Below are 9,245 nucleotides of genomic sequence, written 5' to 3'. Positions count from 1 at the left end.
ATCTTCAGTTTTACTGGGCACAGCCACGAGACTTCCCAGAGTGAGTACCCGCCCTCCTCCTGAATCGCCTCAGTGTTATCACACATGGTGTTTGTTGCCAGCTTGATGGATGTGAAGTGGTATCTCGTTATTACTTTAATTAGCCTATAAGAGAAGAAATTCTTAGGGCAAAAGGAAACTTTTTTTTCCAGAGGGGAGAAGGTATAAGCCTGGGCAGAGGTTGACGAGGTAAATGAGAAAGAACAGCGAGAGGATGAGGCCACTCAGGAGGAGGACGGAAGTGGAGGAAGAAGGGACAAGGCTTATCAGAGCTTGGAGCAAGGGGATAAAGACACTGAGTAAAAATGGAGAGAGTTCCCTTTAAAAAGAATCCCAGTCTTGTTGGAAAAGTAATAGGCAAGGAGCCTGCTGAGGGTGAGGGGATGGGAAGCAGTTCAGAGCCTGAGGAGAAAGAAGAGCGGAAACAGCCGCAGGAGGGAATTTGGTATGAAGCCAACATGCGATGATTGAGAAATGGCTGAGAGAAAGCGAGGGCCAACTGAATCTGCAGTGGATCCACAGCAAGTCTCCTCATTGCCAGCATCTCCTCCTCCTGGACAATATTTGTCAACTGGTAACAGCTTACAGCTGCTTACTTTTTTTGAGCCCTTACTAAGTGTACTTGGCAGGTATCTTCCCACTTCACAACCACCTCTAGTTGCACCGTAGGTTGAAAGCAAAAAGACTTAAGAGTTTGGCTGATATAAGGTTTATGTACGTAGGTACTATGTGGTGTGGCTGCCCCAAAAGATGATACTCCGTAGGCCAAATGAGTAGAAGCATAGCATTAGCGTAAAGGAGGGGAAACAGTCCTGTGTTGCTCTGCTGTGGTCAGACCAGAGAAGCAAGGTTCTTTTCAGTCCTAGGTAAAGAGGATAATTAGAACCGCTACTATTTATTAGGCTCCTACTCTGTGCTACGCTCCTGGGAGATGCTTTGCATGCGTTGTTTTTAATCCCAACAACAATCCTGAAAAGTAGATGTTATTATCTCCATTTTACAAGCAATAAAACTGAGCCTCAAGAGATTGTCACAGGCCAAGGTCACTGGGAAAGGGAATAGATAACACCCCCTGAGGAGAAGACCTATGGGAAATGAGAGCACTGTCTTCAAATATCAGGAAGGTCATCATAAGGAAAAGGAACAATACTTGTTTTACCTGTCCCCAAAGTGTAGAATGAGGCTCTCAATAGAGGTAAGTTACCCGAAGAGAGGGAGTTCCACTTAGAAGAATAATCAGCCTTGTGCCAGAATGTCTTGTGTTACCTTTGGTGGTAGTGAGCTCCCTGTTCCTGGACGTGTTCAAGCAAAGGCTGGATGAATGTTGGGTGGGGCTTTACAGAGGATGCAAGTGTTAGAGGAGTGGAACTAGACCCCTTTACAATATTTTCCAACATTCAAACCTTGTACCAGTTTTCAGCACGATAAAAAGAGGAAATGTCAAGAGAGAATAGGTTCAAAGGCCTTGGAATGACTTGTCATGGTCCGAAGCTCCCCATGCTGCATTTTAGGAAATGAAAGGAGTTCTTCTGGCCACTGGGGTGAGGGGTAGAACTCGACCCTTCCCCACCCCCTCCCCGATCTGGGCAGGTGAAGTCTCCTGGAGAAGTTAGAGGAAGAAGAAGTTAATGTGTGCGTTTCTGCCTAAGCAACTCTGCATCCATTTTTCACAAGCTCTGGCTCAGACAAGTGTCTGGTTATAGTTTGAATCTGATTTGTTTGCATTTCTGCAGCAGGCAGTGTCTGGGACTGGCTGCAAAGGGAGAGATTTGCTTTGCACATAATTTAATCCAAGGGTTAGTTAATGAGTTTGTTCTCCACCCCAGACAAGGGGAATCAACACGCTTCCTCCAACCTTGCCTTCTCTTGGTCATCAGCAGGCACGCTGCTCTGCGCACCTCGTTAGCTTCATGTGATCACAACTCAGGTGATTTACTGTAACTCCTGATATTAAAAACCTCTGTGTGAGACATGTGGAATGAATAATGCTCTGTAGCGAATTTGTTAATGAATTTCCTCTCTGCTCCCAAAAAGAAGAGTTTGGCAAAAAAAGGGTCTCGGGCCAGAGAAAGACCATGGTACTGTGCAAATCAGGGTTCTGAATGATTCTGGAAAGAAAATAATCAGAAATCGCTCTTTAAAAAAAATCCCATATTCTGTTCTCAGTAGGAACTGTCATTAATTTCAGAGTAGAAGATGGCTTGGCCTCTTTCTGGTATCCTTAGAATAAATAAGCAATCACCTTAAAAAAAGAAAAGGGAGGTCATGATCCAGGGTTTAAGTAACCTTGGCGGGCTTCTGATTTGCATATATATGATAAAGTATGCCGCTGTTCCAGAGGGTGATTGCTGGGAAGCTGGACTCATGAAGAATGAAAATCTATTCAGCAGCAAGTGAGGAGGCAGTGGGACCTCCTGTCAACTCCTCCACGCGTGGTGGCCGTCTGCAAACCCACACGTACTGGGCCAGAGTATACTGCTCCAGGCCAATGAGCAGGGCCAGCTTCCTGAGCATGTGGCTGGTGCAGTCACATAGGGCCCACCACTTAGAAGGGCCCCCCACTTGGTTTAATGTTCTCCTGTTGCTGTCTTGAAATTCTTAATTTTTGACAAAGGGGCCCCTGTTTTTGTTTTGCCCTGGACCCTGCAAATCATGTAGCCAGCCCTGCCAAGGGATCCTTTGCTGGTCAATGACCTGCCCTGTGTTCATTGGCCCTTTCCAACTCCAGCTTTTCTCAGGGGGCAAAGTGATCATAAGTTTGCTCTTCAAGTATGTGTACTGGGTAAAAGTCTGTGTCTGTCTTTTAGCGAGATGGACAATTTATTGCTTTTTATACCCGATTAAAGACTAATACATGTTAATTGTGGAAAAATTGAAAAGTACAAAGGAGAAATCATCCATACACCCACCACACAACAACATATCTTTCCAGTCTTTTTTTGTACATATTTTTGCCTTCCTCTGTCTTTATATCATTGGAAGTATGCTGAAATAATGTTTTGGAAAATGCTTTGAAAAAATTCCCAGTATAACATGAGCTTTTCCCCATTGTTTTTTTAAAGATTTTATTTTTCCTTTTTCTCCCAAAGCCCCTCAGTACATAGTTGTGTATTTTTAGTTGTGGGTCCTTCTAGTTGTGGCATGTGGGATGCCGCCTCAGCATGGCTTGACGAACAGTGCCATGTCTGTGCCCAGGATTCGAACCTGCAAAACCCTGAGCCGCCGAAGCAGAGCGCGTGAACTTAACCACTTGGCAACACGGCCGGCCCCTCCTCATATTTTTTTTCAAGGCCTTTATAGTATTGTACTGTAAAAAGATACCATCATTTACCAATTCCACATTGTTGGTTTATTTATGTTTATTATAAATAACATTCCAAAGAGAACACTTATAGTTTAAAACAAAATAAGACAGATTATTTTCTTGGGATAGATTCCTAGAAATCAGGGTTAGTAAGACCTTTGGCACACATCACCAAATCACCCTCTGGAAAACTGTTCCAATTTGCAGTGGGGGAGGGCGGAAGGAGGCGGCAGAGGGAGAAGGAGAGGAAAATGAAAGAAGAAGAAGGAACTCTGCTGGGATCCTTGGGCTCTGTGGGTGAACAGTTGGGTTTCTCTTTCTTATAAGTTCCAATCATGGAGCACTACAGTGATTTAGAACAGAGCTTGTTTTTCCACTACTTCAAAACTCTCGTCCCATCCTTTGCTGCCTCTGGCCGGGAGGTAGCTCATCCCAGCCCTTTCTGCCTCCACCAGCACCGCCACAGGGTGTCAGACAGCCGTGGGGAAGGGGGAGCTTCCAGGAGCTGCTTCACATTCGGTTGCTGTGGGTCAAGGGCACTGTAGGCCCCTGCGAAGTTGCCACTGGGAACATTTTAGGGGCTAGGCTCGGCTTAATGTCTGTATTCTTTCCAGAATCTCCTGTGGGGAGGAAAATAACATTCCAAGCTTGATAACCTCTTCCAATGAGAAAAAGAGCTTCAGAGGGGCTGCTGCCCTCCGCAGATTCCTTCCGAATGTAAATGATGTCTGTTTGCATTTGCAGGAGTCTGCCAGTTGCTGTTATGATCATTTAGACTTTTATTTAGGTTTTTGAGAGAGGGAAATGGTGAATGGTTGGTCTGATTACTGCTGAGGTCTCGGCCTGTATGACTACATGGGAGAAGCTGCCATATGCTGCTGGTGGGGAAGGAGCTCTCGAGATCTCTTAGAAATCCAAGTTGGAAAATCTCTAGATGTTTCTACTCTGGGTCTGTAAAAACTGGCTTCTGCTAGGTGAAAGGAGGAGGTGAGGAGTGTGTTCTGGGCCTTGTGGGGCTGAGAAGTGGCATTTGGAGACCAGCTGTGCGGCAGACCTCAAAGGATCCTCAGCCGGGCCTGATCTGGGGCAGGGAGGGAATGCGGACGGGGTCCATCTTTATACTTATTTGCTATAGTTCTTTTCTGCTTGGATGACCCTGTCTTGCCTTGGTGATTTTCCCATCTGCTGGAGATATAAAATTTCTGAGTTACATTGTTTTCCCTGAACTTTCTGCCTCTGCCCCACAGTCCATCTCCCCTCAGTCTTATGCAAGGCGCTGCTGGCTCCAGGGCTCTGGTGGGAGGTTGCTCACACCCACGGGCTGGACCCACACCAGGGGAGAGTTGCCAGGGACAAACCACTGGCCTTTTGGCTCCTCCTCCCTAGTCCCACCCCCAAGGGAAGAACAAAAGGCTCCGGTCTCTGCAGACCACCACAAAGAATGTCCTCTGGAGGGAAACCACACTGCCTGCCATGGAAGTGGCCTCCTGCCTTCCTCTGTTTTTGGTTCTGCTCCAAGTCAACTTTGTTTACTAAGGTTGGGATCTACAGACACAGCCTTAGCTTCTGCAAGTTCTTCAAGAATTGCTTGAATTTTTACTTCAATTTTATGATAGGTTTTACAAAATTTTTTACACCATTTACAAAGACAAAACTTCTTTTGTCAGTGTTTTTGCATGTGTTCTCAGGGATGTTATTTTTCTCCTTTAAAAGAGACTGAACTTGACACAAATTTGAGAAACACTACACAGTGCCTCTAATGATCTCAGCTGCCTGGGTTGAGCCCTGAATCCATGGCAAACCATGCACAGTTGCTCGTTTAACTCCTTCAACAGCGCTCTGAAATAGGCATTACCATCCCCATCCCCATTTTCAAAAAAAGGAGAAAAAAGCTTAGAGGTAAAATGGCTGGACAAGGCCACACTGCCCAGGAAGCCAAGATGCAAAAGCCAGTCTGATCCCCAAGCCCGTACTCTTAATGTTATAGGAACCTATCTGTGAGAGGCATCCTTCTAGGTGATGTGGGGAGGGGTGAGGGTGGAGTGTGGTTACAAAAATTAATTCCAACGTTCCTGGTTGGTTAGTTTATAACCCAGGAGGAGCTATCACACATGTATACACACCGCTAATGAAGGTTGGACTGTGATTGCTAAAAATCAAATACAAGGAAGTGCTTAAGAGCAGAGGGAAGATTAATTCTAGCTTAATGGGCTGGGTTTGAAGAGGGCAGGAAAGAGATTATTCATTTTTAAACTAAAATTTAATGGAGCTGCTACTACGTGCAAGGAATTGTTCAGTCACTGGAGATACTGAGATGAAGAAGGCGCTGTCTGGTCTTCAGAGTGCTCTGCTAGCGCCGGCAGAGGAATGAACGGACGAGAAAGCAGAGGGAAGAGCACAGCAGTCGAGATACACACAAGATGGGACCCTCCGGCCAGCGGGGACGTCCCCTCCCACCTCCGTGGCGGTCAGAGAAGTGCGTGAGCAGTCATGAGAGAGGGGAGAGAAGGGCAGAAGCACTGCATGCAGAGCAAGAAGCTGGAACAAACGAGGGCGAGAGGCGGTGGCCCAGACAGGGAATCAGAATCGGCTCCGCGTTAGGGAGGGCAGGAGCTGCTCCTTGGGTAGCGGCTGTAGAAAGATTACAGAGGCGAGTCTAAGCCTAAATCACAAAGCTTTAAAGCCTCAACAATGAAACTGAGGTTTTCTGGTGGCAATGGGGTCCTGTTAAAGGGTAAGAATGGGCGTGATGTGTCCCGAAAGCTGACTCTGGCAGCGCTGACAGGTGGTGAAGACTGGAGTCAGGGAAGCCAGACAGGAGGCTATGTTAGCAATGTAGGTGAAAACGGGGTGGGGGGGGGGGCTCAGTTAAGGCTTCCCACTGCACTCAGAGGAAAGCCCAAAGCCATTCAATGACCTCCCAGGCCCCCACAGGCTGAGCCGTTACCTCAACGACCTCATCTCCCACTCGGTTTTTCCTGGCTCGGCCACATTGACCTGATGGCTGATCCCAGAACATACCTGTCATACTGATCTCAGGGCCTTTGCACTTTCTCTTCCTCTCTCTGGCATGGTCTTCCTCTGATGTTCACATGATTCACTCCCTCATCTCCTTCAAGCCTTTGCTTAAAGTCTCCTTTTCAATGAAGACTTCCCAGTCCTTTTAGTTAAAATAGTTCCCCCATCCTCCACGCCCTGTCCCACTTCCATGTTTTGGTTTTTTCCATCCACCACACTGTATCTTTTACTTACCTGTTTATTTTCTGTCTCCTTCCAGTAGAATGGAAGTTCCTTGAGGGCAGGGATGTGTCTGTTTCACTCACTGTTATATTTGTAGCATTTACTGCCGTGCCTGGCACGTAGTCAGTATCAATAAATATTTCCTAAATAAGTGAATATTGAATTCATGGATGAAAGAAAAAATTCATGAAAGCAGAGGTTGTAGCAGTGGGGTTGAGAAAAGGGAAGAATTGGGAAGAAATTTAGGAGGGATTGTCAACAGGACTTGGGGTTGCTGAATGTGGTGGGTAAGGGAGAGCGAGGAACTGAGGGTGACTCGGGTGTTGGCTCCACCACTGGGTTGGTGGAGGAACGTTCAAGCAGCTAGCACAGTGGTGTTAACTATGTTTGGAAAATCCTTGGGTGGGGGATGTGGGGGAGAGTGGTGGGGGGAATCCCTGGGGGTTTCCTGGCACCACTTCAAAGACCATGGAAGGGAAGAAGGGGAGAGCTCCCACAAGAGAAAATCTGCGTTTATCTATTTTGTGTTTGGTTTCCTTGTTTTGTCTGGTTTAATACTTAAATCACCAAGATCAGAGATTATAATAGATTATGGTTATTGAGTTCTTATTATGTCCTGGATACTAGACTAGTTAAGTACTTAAAGCTGGATTATCTCATTTTTTCCTCATGACAACTCACTGAGGATGGCACAAGTCTTAGCATCCTCTTTCTACAGTCGAGGAAACTGAAGGAGAAGAGTGAATGACTTGCCTAAGGTCACACAGCTAGTGAAGAGCAATGTGATTCCTGAATCCACAATCTAAAGGGAAAAAGACAAGTGTAGACTGATGGAGGACAAAGTGTCACCTTTATTACAGATTAAAGCTCTTACATCTAGAGTTAAATGGGGTTGTTAATGGTCTTCCCACCAGGGGACCTGGCCCCCACAGCCTTAAGAAACAGAGGCAAACACATGGCTCTCAGGGTGGGAAGGTAGGGCGGGCACCGGCCAATCAGGAATGGGGGGCGGAGTCAGGCGGGAGCGTCAGCTCAGGTAGGTCCCACCCCAGGTAAGGAATTGCCGGCAATAGAAGGAAGAGTTCCCCAGGGACAGATGGGAGTGTGCATCAGTGTGTGCTCCTGAGTGAGAGCACAGGCGCCAGGTCGAGAGAGTTACTAAAAATGGTGAGCAGTGGCCCGAAACCGGTAAAAACCAACTGCTGGGAGAGAAATATTACCCGTTTTTAAAGATCTGAAACAAAGGACCTAAACCGTGGTGAAGAAGGCAGAGTCATCAAAAAGAAATTGGTCTGGTGGGGACTGTGGGGAGCTGGTGCCCCATCTGAAGGGCAGCTGCTGCCCCCATCTAGCCAATTCTTGACACCAGGGAATGTGGGCTCAGGGTTGCCCCATTTTCCGATTTTTTTAAAAGCTAGAAATCTGTATTTTTGTTTAAATGTTGCCAGAACTCCCCCAAACACTGTGCAGTTCAAAGCAATACCCTCAGAGGGCCACATCTGGCCTGAAGACCATGATTTCTGTCCTCTGACAAGGATTCTTAACCTCTTTGGGTCTTGAGAATGTGATGAAACTGTGGTCTTTTTCTTGGGGAAAAACAATGCCTGAACAAACAAAAAATTGAGGATGTCCTTTGTGGGCATCTCTGCGCCCCTGGAGTCACCCTTTTCTAAAGGCACACTATGCAAAGACAAAAGTGACAAGGGTTTCTTGTGAACAGACCTGAGGTCTGGGAAGGTACAAGCTGACCTGGTGGTACCTGGATGAGGCCTGTCCCATACCTGACTGAGACAGTAGAGTTTTTTGGGGTCAATACGTCCACCTCTGTGTGCCCTGTTAACCACACTTTGTACCCACTTTTCCTCCGCAGTCCTGGTTAATTCCCTCCGTGTCAGTAAGTATGGGTCAGGAAGGTTGGCCGGGGGAGCAAAGAAGGGGCTGGGAGGCCTGGACACCGGTCTGGAAGAGGTGGAAGAGCAGGTATGGAGGGAACGAGGGAAGCTTGAGGGACAGGGAGCTTTTCAGCTGGACTTCGAAGGGCTGATAGAACTTTAAAAGAGGGAATGGATAGTTGTTCTGCTCTTGGGCAAGGAGGAGGGGTGTGGATTTAAAGTTGGGATGCCCTAAATGCCGAGGCTGTCTGCGCCTAGGACAAGTATTACGCACAAGAGGCTCTCCTTCAAGCCACACATGTGTGCCAGCCAGGCTCCTGAACTTGCACAGGGTGGACGGTGATGGTGGATGACAGCCCATCTCCAGCTCAGCCTCTTAAGGAATGTGGATCTGCCCTTAATTGGTAGCAGGGTGGCGCCGAACTCCGTGTACTTGTCAGATAGCATCACCTCAAGCTCCCTGCAGCTCAACATTTACCAAATGCTCGGTTGCAAAAAATAGCTTTAATGGAGGCAAAAGACATGCATTCCCACCATTTCCTCCGGATTCCCTAAGTCTTATCCATTGTTAAGTCAGACCTTCAGAGATCTTCATAGTTGAGTGCCTGAACACATAATTTTAGCCTCTGATTGGCTAGCTTTTAACGACAGGGCTTCTCTGCTGCACGACTGGCCCAACAATGTACTTATTATAAGAATGTTAAGGATGAGGTTCTCTTTATTAGGCAAGTTCCTAGTTTTTGCATACTTGTATGGCGGCCCCAATGATC

This window comes from Equus caballus, chromosome 5 (genome assembly GCF_041296265.1).
Source record: "Equus caballus isolate H_3958 breed thoroughbred chromosome 5, TB-T2T, whole genome shotgun sequence".
Classification (NCBI taxonomy): domain Eukaryota; kingdom Metazoa; phylum Chordata; class Mammalia; order Perissodactyla; family Equidae; genus Equus; species Equus caballus.
This window is presented reverse-complemented; position numbering follows the sequence as displayed.